This window comes from Colletes latitarsis, chromosome 3 (assembly GCF_051014445.1).
Source record: "Colletes latitarsis isolate SP2378_abdomen chromosome 3, iyColLati1, whole genome shotgun sequence".
NCBI lineage: Eukaryota > Metazoa > Arthropoda > Insecta > Hymenoptera > Colletidae > Colletes > Colletes latitarsis.
This window is the reverse complement of record NC_135136.1, coordinates 40,937,952-40,952,499: the sequence shown is the minus strand read 5'-3', so window position 1 is coordinate 40,952,499 and position 14,548 is coordinate 40,937,952. Positions and strand designations below refer to the sequence as shown.

Genomic DNA, 14,548 nt, shown 5'->3' with positions numbered 1-14,548 from the left:
GCCTGACAAACCGTTTTCTGCGACTTTTCGCGGTCGCTGGGCTCGCCAACATTAATCCTCGTCGAACGTTTTAGCCGATTGGACGGAGGCACGGGGTACGTCGTTGTGTCTCAATTCATAAACGCACGGTGAAATCGACGATTGGAAATACTCTTTCGAGGGTTCTTTATCTGCAGGAACGAAAAGATCGCGCGGGGTCTTTATTGGCGAATTTATCGTCGGTATTTCTCTGGCCGGCAATCCGTTTCGCGGCACGCGGAAAAAAGTGAATTGTGCAATAATCTCGCGGCGTTGCTCCGCGACAAATCGCGCGTTCCATTCGATATTCCGTTTAGACGATCGTTCGTCCCTGACACGGAATGCAATTTTCGGAACGGAGAAGACGAACGGTGGGGGGAAAAAATGAAAGAAACGTTTAGAAGGTCCTATTACCGAAGGGATAATTACCGGCGAGCGATCGTCGCGAGCAGCCAGTTTTAGCTTAAAGTGAAAAATTTTTGTATCCATTGGATAGCGAACTAACTACTTATATATAGAGTAAATATATATATATATAAAAATGCGGCGAAATGAGGCGGGAAATGAACGAAATTTCCTAGCGTTAAACGGAAACGTGTAAAATGCAAATTATATATTTTATCTTTACTCTTATATAGTCGCGTAAAATTACCGATATACGTAATTTAAAAACAGAGGAATAAAGAGAGAGAGAGAGAGAGAGAATAAAGGGAAACGAGGAAGCGAAGCGAGTGTCGTGATCGTGTGTAGAGTTAAAGCGAAGAGGCAAAAGAGAGAAGGCTCGCGCGAAAAGGGAATAAGGTAACGGGGTTTAATGGTAACAACAGTGTGTACGTACGAAGTGAGTCACTAAGCTAGCGCTTAATCGTTTAAGGTTAACGTCTAAAGCCTAAGTCTTAAGATGATAATTAAATAGAATTAAGGAAACGGGCATGTCGGTTGCAGCGAGCGGGGGCGGTGGTCATGGACGCAGGAAATAAACGTCGGATCGAAGATGATGTTCGTTCGATCGCCGTTCTATGTACCGTGGGCAATGCGCAATTAAGTAACTAGGCAATTCGTGGAGTTTGCGATCGTGTACATAAATCGATGTGTCTATTCGGGGTGCTCGCAGACGCCACCAATGAGATTTAAAGAACGGAAGAGGATTGAAAAAAAAAAAAATGCTTGACAAGAATAAGCAGCTTTCGGCCCCCCACCCCCCCTTATATTAATGTAGTTCCGCGTAATATTTATTGACGCCGTGTTGCGCGCAGCAAGGCGTGTTTTTTCCTTCTGTTTTCATTAATTGTCCAATAAATATTTTTTACAACGTGAAACCGAGTGGTCGGAGGTATTTATGTGCATACCAGAATCAAACCTTTCAGCGTGACTACGTAAATTCCAGCGAGTTTCGTGCTAAGTTTCGAAGGATCCTCCACGTATCGTTGCCTCGTCCACTTTGATATCCGAACGTGGTGCATTTAAATATGGGTTCCCTTAAGTTTTCCAACGATCACCGTGTCTTTTTGATCGTTTAACGAACGCTATTGGCAAACACGAAAAAGCCACGTCCTCGCACGCCCATGCGCCGAAGAGTTCCTGACCGCCTGTCGCTCTCCAGACAGGTGTTGCTAGTTTCGTACACCTTTCTAGGTACTTGTATATCTATCCGAATACGTAAAGAAATGAAAAAAGAAATGGAGGTCCATTCGCCTCTCCGCTCCAGGCGATGCGAGAATCCATGCGCTGTAAACTCGAACGCATTCGTCATCCCCGAACGACTCGACAAAGCTTTCTTTTCTACAATGAGAACGTGATTTCATATCGGTAAAATAGAGAAGAGGTCCGCTACGCTAAAATCCACACGTGCCGCAACAATATTCGAACTTCTATCAGCGTTTTCTATTGGCTTTATTTTTCGACGAACGGCTTTCGAGATGTACCCAAGACGCTACCCCATCGTCCCCCAGCATTTGTACATACCAATTAATCCGAATAAATACAGTAATGCGTAATTGCTTTCTCGACCGCGTTTGGAAACGTTATCGTTGCAGAGAAATCGTTTCCAATCCGACAAACGTTTCGTAAAACGCGCGGTCTCGTCGATAGGGTTCCGCTCCGTGAAGACTGATAGACTCCCCCCCGTAACACGCGACGAAAACAGTAATTATTCGTACTTGGACGTCGATTTAGCGGATCGGTGGTCCCCCTTTTTACTTTAGAGGTCGGAATCGCGGACGAAGAACAGTACTTATCGAGAATCCTCCGATTTACCTTGTCACGTGGTCGCCGAAGGCCGCCACGGACCATGTAATAGCAAGAGTGACGCTGTAAATATAATTCCAAGCGATGAGAAATGGCGGTCGCGCATCGAGGACGTCTTTTTTTTTTTTTATCGGCGGGGCAATGTGGAGGGCGACGTCTGACGTCGCGGCGTCGAATCGCGAACCGCGACCACTGTATACGATACCGCGTAGGTAAAGTAGGTACCTGTTTAATAGACTAAAAGAATTACAAAGTAACGGTAGCAGAGGACTAATTAATTACTATTTATTGATACGGTTAACGATATACGAACAACGTCGTGGATTACGGACGATGCGACTGAAATTTCGATGGTCTGTAACCGTGACGAATAAAATAGAGTAAATGGATGACAATATTATTAAGAGCCGCCACGTTGTCGTCCCCCCCCGATGTTAATTATGATCGCTCCAGTGTGCGGCACTCTTGCGTCTCGTTTTCACAGAACGACGCCTTTTACTTTTCATTTTCCAGTCGCAGAAACAACTAACTGATCGTATCCCTAAGTTAGGCTTTTCGAATTTATATTTTTTTATGGTCGTACGCAACTCTAGTCGTTATCTAGTTTTGGGCAACTGGCCATGGGTAATCGCGGTATCCGTAGAAGCGTTATGTACAAATATTTGCGTCTACGGATACTTGCGAATCTCTGCGAGCATTTATGACGGTGTCTATGTGTGTATATGCATATATGCCAGTATCTACAGGCACCCACGTTTTCAGATATACGCCCGAACGATGTTCTTAGAATAATGGAATCTCAAAAAATGTTTTTCTTTCCGAATCGTCGAACGGAGCTTAGGTCTCGATGAAACCAAAAATGTCGGGTAGATCGATTCTTTTTCCCAACATCGGCCGCACACTCGAGTAATCGGCGTTACATGGACACATTGCTCCGTCCGAACCGGTGGAACATCTATGTACATGTTATATTATACACGAGAACATTCACACATACACACACAGCCGCGCACGCAAGCACACACACACACAGGCGCGCACGCGCGCGCGCAGCAATACATGCTCAGCCACACGAGAAGACCGGGTACAACGCATTCGTTCGAAACGGTTACGCGATGCGGAAGAAAAGAAAAAAAATGAAATATTAGTTAGGGGTGTGTGCCTACAGGCCGAAAAATATTGTGGGCCGCACCATTTACCGAAGTATAAGTGGAAAAGAAGATATAAATAAATGAATCTATATATATATATATATAAATATATAAATTATATATATTTAAATATAAATATGAATATAAATATAAATATAAATATAAATACAAATATAATAGTATTACGAATTATGATAAACGTATATAATTATTTTGTAGTGTCCCGCATTATGTAAACTAAATGTACACATGGAGATAAAAAAGAAAAAAAAAAAAGTATGTCAGCGAACGATGTTGATGACGCGGACGATGACGACGATGATGGCGGGTGATGGTGATGACGAATACGATAATAACGATACGATTGCAATGACGGAACGATATGCACGCGGATGAGCTATGTATTATGAGTAACGACGACGACAATGACGATGAGAAACGATAATAGTATTATTATACGCTATCATGTCGACAAGTCTAAACCGTATTGTATTATATTATATAAGAGTCTGTCCATATTAATAATAATTATATTAATTATAATAGCTGTGTTTGAAAACGAGAAATAAATTGTGGTTGAATATGAAAACGAACCAAGTTGTCACACACGTGGTGCGGTGTGGGAGGGCGGGAAATAAAAAAGAAAAAAATTCCTTCGACTCGCGTCTCGGTGTCGGGTCAAACTTTATCGATTCGAGCGCGAACAACGGGGATACGCGACCGAAAACCGGTCACGTGGACCGGTCGGGTTCCTTCGACCTCGATTCGCGAGATCGATCGAGCCTCTACCTTGTTGCTTCTTCCCCTTCGATCAGTTAATTAATCGCCGTTAACGATCCTTTCCTGAAACAGCCTGTACACTGAGCTCGACTTTAAAATTGCGTTTGTCGAATTACCGCGAATAAAAGGTGAAAAGATTCGAGAGCGTGCGGAAGTAATTCTTTCGTGAAACGTTTGGTCGCGCAAGGGTTGCTCCAATTTGGTTGCATCGAGGACGCGTAGCGAGAACGGGATCGATCCGCGCGATCAACGACGTCTTTCACGCTCGAACGAAAATATCGCCGGGCGTACGCCACTGGGACCCTTCGAAAAGGTTGCCCGGTAACCCGAAGGTTGCATTTATACGAATTGTGGCGGAAGGAACCATTGTATAATCCAAGATGGCCTCCACCTCGGAGAGGATTATTATTGGCTAATACGAGGCAAGAGGCTCCGCCTTGGCTCACGGCTCGTGACGGGATGATTTATTGGGATTTCTGTCTGTTCGCCCCTGCGCTGCAACGAGCATACCGTGTGCCTAGCTTCTAGGCGGACGGTATGCCTGGAACACTGCCGTTATTGGATTTCGACGTTTCGCCAAACTGCAGCTGCCAACGGTTTCTTCCCGGCCTGGGACGTCTCCATTATCCGCGTCCACGTGGAATTCCATGCGTCTTTGGCTGACCTAATTTCCGGAAAGCCCCTGTATCTCGTCTCCCGTGCGCCGCGAGCCGTGATTCCTTTGTTAGAAATTCGACCAGGCTCCCAAGGAACGCTTCCCCGAGCTACTTTCCGTGATTCGGGATTCGAATATGTCAGGGCTCGGCTCCCACGGAGGGGAGCTCGTGTTTGTCTTACGCGCGGGTCGCCTCAAATGTTTTCTCTGGGAAAAGACTGGGGACTGGATGATCCGTTTAATATGCTGTCACTGAGACGATCTTTCGAATAGAGAATATTCCAGATAGAGAAGATCAGTTTCATGCATCGTCTGGGACGTCTGTACGATCAATTGACCGGCGTCTCGAGGTCCACGGCCAAGGACGTTCCGCGGAATTGATTTTAACTAGTACGATAGGAGAACGTTCTCGTTTCGTTATACTTCCATTCTACTTAATTATTACGTAATGCGATCCGAAGAAGGTAAGTATTCGTTCGTCTAAACGGGTCCCATTCCGCCTTATTGTCGAAACGGAGCGACAATAAATTTCGAGTTAACCTCCGGACCCGACGAGTCCAAACATCGCATTCCCCGCTAGCGATTCGAACGTCGGAGCGATTATCTCTTCCTCGGTCTCGATCATCGAGGAGATCCGTCATCCGCGTGAGTATCGAGAGCAGCCGCGGGTTTAAACCAACGAAACGTGCGCTGACCTTTGCCAATTCCGTTGTTGCAGGTGCATCCCAGGTTGCAAAGGCGGCCGACGAGGAGGAAGACGGAGCAAAATGGAAAAGGAAGAGGGAAGGGAAAGGAAGAGGCGGCGGAGCGGAGAGCTGGGAAGATAGAGGGGCTCGGCGGGAGGATGGCGGTCAGAATTTATGGCCGCTTTATCACTTTACCGGCCTTGCCGCGTCTCCGTGAGGAGGGCAGGATCTCACGATGAACTTTGGCACTCGACTCCGCTGCACTCGACGAACGGTGAGCCCTCTAACTTTCTTGTTTACTCGCGTTTCGCCGGAGAGAGATTACGCGTACACCTGTTTCCTCTTTCTCCTTTTTCCCCGCATTCGGGGCTCTCGACGCCGAACGAGACGCGTTCTGGGAATGGGAATTAGGTTGAATTACGGTCCCAGTCGAACGGAGTTGTCAACACTCTGAAAATCGCCGCGCGAACCCACTGCGATTTGTTTCTTGCCCCAACGTTCGTACGATGCAATTTCCATTCTTCTGGACAAATGGCCCTCGTCGTGCATTCGAGTTTTGGATCGACGACCCTTACGGAGGTATCTAATACTAATGGTGTAAAGCGGAGAGGCTCGAATTGGCGGGTGGCGTACCACGCGCCCTCCCTCTTTCCTCCCCTCGCCGAGGAAGAATCAGCGCGGGGTCTCGGAAAATTTACGCGACGCTGGCCGACGTCGTGACGCGTACGACTGCATAACGCATAAAGTAACCCCCATTAACAGACCATAAATTCAATCCCCGCGGCACCGTTGTTATGTATGAGCGTCGTTAGTGTTAATAGAGTGTTAATTGCTCCTATACCGCTCTCGATTCTGTTCAGGTGACGGAGCCGCTGATGGTGGTAGAAGGCGAGACGAGGAGAGAGCGCGAGAGAGAGTCGGTGGCCATAGAGGATTCCCGGTTGCGTGCTGTCCAGCTACTACTAGCGCCGTGCTTCTGCTGTTTTGCATAGGGAATACATCAATTTTCGGCGCTTCCTCTCTCTCTCTCTCTCTCTCTCTGTTGCTCTTTGCCACCCTTCTTCCTGCCCCTATCTTCGCGCTACGTTCCCCCCACCCGTGCTCATCCCTGGCTTAACTTCCGGCACGCACAACACCCCAACAAACCCCCGTCGTCGGTGAACAGAGAGCTTCGTGTAACCGTAATTCGTATCGAAGATAATTGATATCGAGGGGGGTTGGCGGGAGGGGCACCATGATCGCGGCTGGCTTCCGTGACGCGTGTCCACCGATGATCGGTTTCGATTTGCTGACCACGAGCTGCCCGTAATCGAGACAATTGTCGCGGATTCGCGGTTGTTTAGTGCCCCGAACCTGTCCACGTTTCGCCCCCGCAGCACTCGGGGTTGTTACTAGGTCGACGCAGGGGAAACGTCGATATAAGCTCGAATCTTGAGTTACTTTAAACGATTAATACTTATTCGTGATCGTTGGAATGGCGGAGGTTCATAAATAATAGCCTAATAGTCCGGAGTTCGCTAGGTTCACTAGGCAAGAAGCACAGGCGGGGGATACTTCTTGTTCGAGGGTTAATGGCACTAGTCTATGGAGAACTTGCTCCCTAACTCTATGATTTAAGCGCTGAAGATCTGTAAAATGTTCACGTAACTCTTTCTGCGCCTTGTTGATATCTTCGAGCATTACCCTTTCGAAAAGAATATATAAAAGGGGGTAGGTAATTCTTTGAAGAAATAAATAACATGCCCATCTTGATGTCTGGTCGCGGGGTCGCGGAAATCAGGGGTGGCGTCGAAATATTCAGAGTCGAAGCTTAAACCGAGGAGAACGTTGCATTTTCGGTGGGATCATTCGGCACCGTTGTGGAGGAGCTAGAATACATAACGTAGAACGGGACATAAATCAATAATATCGCCGCCCCCTCTCCTTCCTTTCCTCCCCCGCGACACCCCCCAGGTCCGCCCCGAGCACCGTCTCTCCTCTGCAAACCACCGACCGACGCCGGCGTCTCTCTCGTAATCAATGTTCGCGTCTAAAGCGTCACAAACAATATATGACCTCCGGCGTTCGGCGATTAATACGTGCTGTCGCGTGCGTGCAAAAGTATTTCCACGACTTAATTAACAAATCAATCGGACGCGTCGAACCGGGCCGCCAAGCGCCGCGAGAATTATTCGACGACGATAAGATCGTGCTCAAAATTATTGGTAGCCTTTGTATTTGCTCGTGAGGATCGCTGTTGTTTTTTTAGACACGCTGCTTACCCTTGTGGAAACTTTATCTCGACTGGGGTGCCACCGGTGCTTGGGGGTGGGACGCTCGTAGGTGTCGATTTTCGTCATTAACACGTTGCAAAAATGCATTAAACATGATCGTACAACTTATCTGCAAACCGCGTAAAATGCTCGCGACAGTCAACGTGTTAATACTGTGGAATGTAGGAAAGTTCGAAGAAGAGAAGGGGGTAACAAAATGATGAGATCTAAGGGTTGGAGAACTGAAGCATATTAAATGCAAAGATTGCATAGTAATTTTGTGTCGAAAGCTGGATACTCGAACAATTATCAACCCCCCAAAGAGCTTGTTTCTTTTCTCGATCTCTCTATCGACGACCATTCGCCCCGTCAGTCGAAACTTTCATGGAGGTGCAGAGGGTCGTCTATTAACGCGGTGAAACGAAGTTGGTCGAGCAGGGGCAGTCGTGGGAGGGAAACTTCGCGGAGTTTCGTGCTGTACGTGTCGTCGATACGGAAAGGCTAAATGCAAAACCTTGTAAGGGCAGATGGTCTCGAGTTCCGGACAGGCCAACAAAACATCCTCGCAATTAGCCGTATATTCCGATGACACTGGTGCACCGTCCCCCGGGGTGACCGTCGGGGACGGAAGCCACCTTTCAACCCCTTTCTCCTTGACCCATCGGACGTTTGACGGCGATCCCCTGTCGGTTCGACGACGCTGTTGCGGCCGGAAACGCAGGAAAACGTTAAATAATAAAAACCGTGCGGATTTATGTTCCGTAGAATTGGACGTGTAGATTGGGCGACGAGGCGCGACGCGCGCGGGGGTGGGAGAGTGGAAATTCGTCGGACGAAATTGAAAAGTGGCCGGGAGATATGCCCCCGGACGAATATCGCTAGGCAGATGGATGAGGAGAGGGGTTGAAACGGGCAAACGGACAGGAAAAAATACCAGGCCGAAGCCCGATCGACTGAAAAGTGCTTCTACCCGGGCCGCCAATGCGTTTTCTTTCTCCCTTTCGCGTTTTTTCTCTCCCGAGCGGGGGTGTTTTGTTTTCGCCCCGTCGTTCTCCGCTCTAAGGGCGAAGTTATTGAAACGAATTATGTCTGGGAGCGCGTTTTGTTGATTTTTCGCGCCGAGGGTCCGAGGCGACGGGATTTTACCCCCGTTTGACGAACTTCGACAGCCACGTCACTCCTCGAGGATGAATTTATTTAACTTGAGAGAGCGTCGGGGTGTAATCTTTTGATCTGACGATAAATCTTCTTCGCGACTCCGCGAAACGACGTGGCTGTTTCGCGCTATGTAGGCCATCGTGTTTTGCATTAACGACTATTTTTCGTTTAACAACGTCCGACGCTTTGAATAACAAATGTCTCGCTTGTTCCAGGTGATGGAGTGCAACGACAGTTAGGATCGAGATCAGGATTGAACGTGCATCGTCCACCTGACTCGGTTGACGAAGATCGAAACCTCCAAGCGTGGATCCTCCAGGATTCGATCGGATTTTCGGGCAATGTTACTTCATCCAGAGTGAAATCGGAAAACATCGAGACTCTTGGGAATTAACGGTGCTTCGTGGTACTCGAAACGAAGTAAACATGGAGTCACTTAAAAGCGAAGAGTCTCGTTGAATTTTGTAGAGATGACGGAGGGTAACTAGCGAGTGACACGTGACATATGGATACACTCGAGCTGGAGACTTTAACATTAGTGCCATCTCGGAGTACTCATGACGACCCTTAACCTACTCCATTAACTTTCGATTCGAAATCTTACCGGATGCTGTTTGTTTTGGAGCACCAACGTACTTTTTTCGCTCCGAAGCATCGATCATCGCGTGTTTGACGGATGAAAAGTACTCCAAGATGATTGGACCATCGTATTTACTACCGATAGATGATTATATTATATTCAATGTAGCTTTGAAGGGTCCAAGAGCCTCCCATTGTAACTAGACGTTAGTTTGACATCTACTTTCGACATCGAACCAACTTAAGACTGTACTTCAACGTATTATCGCTCCGTATTGTTCGACTGTAAGCTCCAATTCGATGGGCGAATGTTATCTCTGTTCGTGAATAGATTTTTAATAAGACTAGACGGGTTCCTGGTACCATTGGCTATACGTTCAAGGTGGTTGGCAAAGTATCGGAGCACGTGGGCCACCGAAGCAACACTCGGAGCGACCTGGTCGACGCGGGCTCCTTTCGAAATTGGCGCGGTTTTCGAGGTGGCTGGCAGCCATTCGGTTGCCCCCGTGACATTCGAGGGAGAGGATGATGGGTTCCATCGAGTAGGTAGTGCCTAGACGGGGCTCCACCCAGCACTTAGTTCACGTCGTGACTGTGGCCCGGGGCACGGCTGTTTCCAGGGTACAGTCACGCCCCTGCCGTGCCGGCACTGTACTCCGATTCGCTGGCCCATATCTCATCTGGTCCATCGCATTAGCCTAATCTGCCAACTACGAGAGGAATAGAGGGACGGGGAAAAACACACACACGTACACACGCAACCGTTGGAAAAAAAAAAGAATAAAAATGCGGCCATCGACGGTTACCCCCGCCGACGCGAAATCGCGCGGAGAGGTGCTGCCACCTTCGCGGCCGAACCGCGAACGCAGCCGATCGATGTTCTCCTTTTTTCTGCTCCCTTTTTTGCAGAACGTTACCTGGAAACGTTTTACGCGCCATCGTTCGATGATTCCGTGGCTCCCAGAGACACGGTTCCTCGAACGAACCCCCTTTTTGGCGACTCGATGACTCGAGACGACCGGTTCGAGTCATCGAACGAGAAGTATCCGGCTTTGGGCAGAGTCTGGACCCAATTGGACCAGTCGAGGTACCTTTAAGGTCGATCGGTATTCGCGGCGCTTGAAACGGAGCAGAAGGCTATCGGTAAGTTTTTGGAGCATGCGAGTTCTTCTGCTTCTGTGACGTCTAGAACGATTCTTTCCACGATCTAGCCCTAATTCCGATACGCTGTAGATGTTTAGAGAAGCTTTCGATGGTGTGTTCGTTAAATATGCAATCGTAGACCACCATGGCGTTGCAAAGTCGTTGAAATCACTCGATTGTTATGTGGTCTAATGCATGCTTGGAAGCTTCGAGTAGTTAACCCTTAAGTGGACTCTCAATCTCAACTGAATTATTTTACATGATGTTGATTTTTACTAAACTGGTAAATAGAATAGATTACATATATTTTCAAATAATTACATTGACATATATTAAATTATTATTAGTTTAAACTTGCAGAGGGTCTCAATTATCCACTTAAGGGTTGAAAATATTCGCATTCCTTTAAGTGAAGAGGTCCCAAGACCCACGAGACGACATAGAATCCTCGAAATTCCGAATCGCGAGGCTATTGCAACGAGTTTCGAGGCTCCTTGAGTTTCCAGTTTTCGGAGCAAGGCGCCACGAACCAATTGCTGCCCGAAACGCGTCATTGTTTCGATGTTCCTTCGCCGCGTAACAGTGACACGGTGGTTCCCGGTCGTTTCTACGGTTGAAAACAACGTTTACATCGCGTTCGAGCAATAAACTGTTTCCAGAGCACCATCAGAAACACGGTATCCGTGCGTCTGCGAGTCAGTTTACGTCTCACGTCGGTCGAGGAAGCAACGTGCCCGTGACGCAGCCCGGACTTTCCGCCCTGTTCTGCCCGTTTTCGGAGGAATCGGTGAGTAAAACACCCTCTCTGCATAGCATGCAATTTTCTTTCAGACATTGACGCTTCCGTCTCCGCGCCTCCATCGACGTAACGCGAATAATCTCGTGGAATCTCGATGCAAACAAATATAAATAACGCGAAACGTAAAGCCAAATGCGAGCAAAACGTCGAGCAGCTTGAAACGCAGCGGTAATTCGTGTAACGCGCGATTCGTAATTTAATCGGACAATATCGACGCGATCGATCGCCATTTGCCGGGATTAAAACGTGATTATCAACCACTGGGAAGCATCACGAGCGACGTTGTTTCACATTGTACCTGAAAGAGGTGCAAACTTTCCCATTTCATGGCACCTGTGGCGATTTTCTAAGACTCAGGGCTGGTAAACTTTCTTTGAGGAGGGTGGAACGATAGAAATAATTTATAAAATAGAGAATATAGATCTTACGAGTTTTCTATGAACGTTACATGCAATGTGATTGCAAATGAGAATGCTAGGAATAGAAAGAACCTGGAATTACTCATAGACTGTTTTATTTTTATTATCAAATTGCGACCAGCAGCGTCGTAAAACCATAAACCACGTTTGTCGAATTGCTGTGCTCGACATAAATCCTCGTTTCTCTGTCGAGTATGCGAGCCAGGCTACACAAAGACGCTTCATCGAGCTGAGCAGGCCTGCGAGAAAAAAGCCAGATGTCTGCGTCGCGACGATGGGGCCCCATAAACTGCTCTAGTTTCGAAAATGCACGTGTGCACTCGTCCTGGAACAATGAGGGGCCTCTTCGTCGCGGAGCCCGGAAACGGACCTGCGAAAGACCCATCGAATCACCCAGGGAAGGTCAAATTATGGTACCTCTCGAGAGGCTAACCTAACAAGTTCGACTGATTTATGGAGCTACAATTTTACGGCGTATCAGTATTTTAACTATGTGCTTCGTTACAACGAATACTCCAAACGCGAATCGTTGAGTCTCGTTTCGTTTGCAAGAAGCAATATTTTGCCAAAGACTATACTTAGCTTCCAATCGAGAGCTCGAAAACGCAGGGAATCTTTTCTAACGCGAACCCAGGAAGCATCGAGCGTTATTAATTGCAACCGATCGTGTCGATATTTCCGCGAGATGAAAACGAACCGCGACGATGGGGATTTCGAAGAGCTAATCGAAATTAGCCGGCGAAACATCGGGGGCCGTAATTGCTTCGATAGAATGGCGTTATTAACGAGTCTGCAGATTTTTATTGGGGTTCCGTTTGCAACCGAGTCGAAGAACGAGTTCGGTGGGGCTATCTCGCGCGCAAATTGAATATCCAGAGTAGAATTGAAGAAGCGACGATGGATGATAGGGCGCGAGAGGCTTAAGCGTTCGTTTAAATTAATTCACGTGACTGTCGAGCGTTAAGTGTGGTGTTAGTTATTAGCATGGTGTTAATTATTAGATGAAATGGAGTAAATAGTGTATTGTGTGAAAATGAGCTTGCGGCGTTCGTTATGGTTCCGGGGCTCTCGAATAAATATCTCGTTTCATCAAGTATGCATGTAATTTGTTAGAAACGATACGCGTGACTTGTACGCGACGCATAAATTCCGCCGCAGGTGCGCGCCCGGTTTTCTAGTTTCTTTTTTCTTTAAAGTAAAGTAACGACTTATCGCGCATAAACGCCACGGGTCCCTTTTCTTATCGTTCGCCTTTCTTTTATTTATCTTCGAACCGCCCCATTTTTCCACGTTCGAGGTACTCGAAAATAAAATTTTGTTATCCAACGTCAGTTTCCAGTGTCGTTTATCACCGCGACCGCGAAAAGAACAATTAGAATTACGTCTGATAGTTGGTATTAAGAGTTAAATATACATTTTACTGTAATTGTAAGGAAATCAGAATGTATATTTAATCCTTAATGAAGTATCTTGCTTATCGTCCTGTCGTATTATTATCCATTGACCTTTAAGTCGTGTGACTACAGGGAACATTCATCTTGCGAAATTACACAGTGCTCGCTATCGTACATAGTTTCGAGACTATAATTTTCATTTGTATTAATTAGAAACGTCATTAAAGCTACCTAGTTTATCTTGATCGCTCTGGCGGACGAAATTCAGCCTCGACGATTGCTATTTCCTCGGTTTTCTCGCAAAAAACGCGTCCTTAAGCTGCTAATGCAATTTTAATAACGAAAACTGAATTTTCGTCATACGTAACAGACAGCGGTAGAAACATTAGGATGAGTTAGGATTCGCGAAAACGGGCAGGCGTTCGCAAAGACTCCACCTGTCGATTTGTCATCGGTATGTCGATCGCTGGACCCATTCGTCTGTGGTTTCACGGGTGCCATAAAGCGGTTTATTTGTGTTTCGAAGCCCGGCGTTTATCGCGCATCTGCGGATTCCTCGCGACGGCAGAAGTTAAACAGACGTCCGCGAGACATTGAGTCGTCTCGCTGACAAATGGCGGCCGTTTACGTTTCTTACCGAATATATTTTCGGCGTTTCTTCGTCCGGACGCGCGCCCCTTTCGTTTCGGTCGCATCTACGAACAATGGAAACGAATCCCCGTGGAAAGAGGCGAAAATGGAAACGAAATCGTGCCACGGGTGGGTCAGAATACATGAATTCGTTCGCGGCTAATCGAAATCGGAAAATATTTAACGAGGAATTTATTTTCTCCCCTTTGCAAATTGGTTTCGATCATGGTCAATGTTTTATTTTATTGTCCAGGTATCGTCGTTTCTAAAAAGCGTAATATTTTATGATCGACAAAACAACGATGCACGCTGAAAGAAGCTCCCCACTCATATTTATTATAAAAATGTGTGATACATGCTCGCAGAGTTTTTTTTCTCTCGTGTAATTCTTAGTAGCCCTATGGTAGATTCCAAAGCATAAAATACACAGTCCCTCATTACAGTCTTGACGGTAATATATTGTGTCCACCGTTGCTCTTTCTCTGCCAACAACTCGAGGAGACTACGCACTGTTTTTGTGCATTTCCGTGTGCGTTTGTTGATGAGAGGATGTCTACGAAGTGCCTTTCTGTCAGACGGCTTTGATGTTGCTCAAGTTCCACCGACCCTGTTGGTTCCTGAAATAGAGTGAAATAAT

General features: G+C 46.9%; 1 protein-coding gene across 1 annotated transcript in view; it reads left to right on the top strand.

Annotated features, from left to right (window-relative positions):
• Window positions 1–5,674, top strand: part of Antp (homeotic protein antennapedia) — a 151,440-nt gene extending 145,766 nt beyond the window's left edge. The window contains exon 4 of the transcript XR_013079420.1: window positions 5,570–5,674. The gene's annotated coding sequence lies outside the window, so the exon portion shown is untranslated. The remainder of the gene's footprint in view (window positions 1–5,569) is intronic.
• Window positions 5,675–14,548: the final 8,874 nt, after the last annotated feature.